This window comes from Rana temporaria, chromosome 5 (assembly GCF_905171775.1).
Source record: "Rana temporaria chromosome 5, aRanTem1.1, whole genome shotgun sequence".
Taxonomy (NCBI): Eukaryota; Metazoa; Chordata; class Amphibia; order Anura; family Ranidae; genus Rana; species Rana temporaria.
Window position 1 is genome coordinate 274,442,455 of NC_053493.1, and position 2,536 is coordinate 274,444,990.

A 2,536-nucleotide genomic window follows, 5' to 3' on the forward strand; every position below is an offset into this window, starting at 1 on the left:
CCAGTTGTTCAGGAACTACAATTCCCATCATGCCTAGTCATGTCTGTGAATGTCAGAGTTTTACAATGCCTCATGGGACTTGTAGTTCTACAACAGCTGGAGGGCCGTAGTTTGAGGATCCCTGTTCTAATATATAGAGGGGGATTTGTACTTCTGTCCATCCAGTCTTAAGGGTTACAGAGCTCTGTCACACAGCACAGTTGTGTAAACAAGTGGTCCTCCAGTACCCCCAATGGCTCATGTTTTGGGAACTTCCCTTGGATAAGAGCTATTTTATCAATACCGTGTCATTCATATTGATTTAAAGCAGCTGTGCAAAGTAAAGGAAAACCTGAAAACATGGCCTGCTGGGGTACTTGAGGACGAGAAGCACTGGTGTAAAGGGAGGACCGGATCTTTCCTAAATCATCTTCCAGGACCGCTACTTGAGATGATCGTCTCTGCCTTCAATAGTAAACCACTTTCACCTGCAGGTCTTCTCCCCACCCTAGGATTGGCTCTGAAGGTAGAAGCTGCAAACTGATGAGCTCATCTCTCTGCTCTCTCCTTCTATCGGCATGCTTTGTACACTGCAAACTTGATTTGGCTGCCCCTTATGCTACTTCTGTGTGTGTGTGTGTGTGTGTGTGTTTGTTTTTTTTTTGTTTGTATTTTTGCCCATTTGTGTGTCTCGGGCTGGGTTCACACTGCTACAACTTCAAGCCCGTCATCCCAGTGTGACTTCGACACAATGGGGTTGATTTACTAAAGGCGAATCCACTCTGCACTACAAATGCACTTGAAAGTGCAGTCGCTGTAAATCTGAGCGGAAGATCTGGAATGAGGGAAAGAGAGGAATCCCCCAGGGTGGGGCTTTAGCGGTAACGGCTCATTTATTGTTCAAATTACGCTTTTTTTAATTAAAGTTTATTTATACAATAAATACAAAAATATTTTTTTATTTATTCTATAAATAAACTTTTATTGTTAAATTTACGCTTTTTGAATTAATGAGCCGTTACCGCTAAAGCCCCACCCTGGGGGATTCCTCTTTCTCTCTCTCTCTCTCTCCATATATATATATATATATATATATATATATATATATATATATATATATATATACACACAGGTTTTCCTTGTTGATGTTTTTTTGCATGCATGAAATGAGGGGAAGCTCTGCTGATTTTATCATCCAATCATGTACAAGCAAAAATACTGTTTTTTTTTTTTTTTTTCCTTGTATGTCCCCCTCGGATCTACAGTGACTGCACTTGCAGTGCAGAGTGGATTTCCCTTTAGTAAATTAACCCCCAATGTCTTTAACAGAACTCGATGCGAGTCATACTGAAGTCGCACCAAAAGTAGCGTAGGAACCTTTTTCTAAGTCCAGAGTGAATCAAGTCACTCCTATTAGAACGGTTCCATTGCACTTAATGGGGCGTGTCTTGTCTTGCGACATGTGCTCTCAAAGTTGGAGTACACCAGAGTGAACAGGACGGTACTGGGGAAATTCAGCCTCTCTATTTGTGCTGTAGGCTATTGTGATGGAAAAAAAAAAAATATAGGAATTTACAGTTGTCTAAAGAATAGGAATCGGGGATAATCTTCTGCTGAGGGCACCTTTCACACGACTGGTCCTATCAGGTCTGTCTGTTTTTCAGGTGGACCAGATCGGACCCTCCATTATCCTCTGAGTAGTCGGATGTAAACAAACTTGTGTTTGTTTACACCTGGCTATCCCCCATCTGATCTAAGAAGGGGATCCGTTTCCCTCCGTCTGGCTGGATCGGTTCATAGGGCAGTCCGGCTCTGTTTCTATCAGACTGCTAATAGAGCGGAGCGGCCTGTATTTGTGTCTGCTCTGCATATGTGGAACAAACATGGAGCTGTCATCCATCCACTCAGTTTAGCAGACAGATCCCACCCCTGTGAGCAAATCTGGATCCGGCCTGTGTGAAAGGAGCCTTAGACCCCATGCACACTATTAGATTTTCTGCAGATTTTTGTCTTCAGATTTAGTAAAACCATATAATATGAGGTCAAACCTTAAGACCCCATACACACTATTAGATTTTCGCAGATTTACCAAAACCATGTAGTGCAAGGGCCTGCCTGATGGCATACAAATTGAAACTCCTAAGGTTTGACTTCCATATTATATGGTTTTGGTAAATCTGAAGACAAAAATCTGCAGAAAATCTAATAGTGTGTATGGGACTTAAAGCGTGGTTCACCCCAAATTTTTTTTAAATTACATCTAGCAGAGCCAGCATACTAAGGACATTACATTTGGGCAGGTCATTTTTATTTTTTTTTTTCTCTGTACATACCTTTATATCCTGATGTTGTCCAGGGCTTCCAATGACTGCGGGACTGGGCGTTCCTATCCTTCCGTTCGATGATTGACGGCTTGTGAAACAGGTGACCTGTCGCACAACGTGCGTCACCAGATGTTGGGAAATAGCCGAGCTGCGAGTCGGCACTATACGGCGCCTGCGCAGTCAGCTCTACACGGCGGGCGCAGGTGCCGTATAGTGCCGACTCGTAGCTCGGC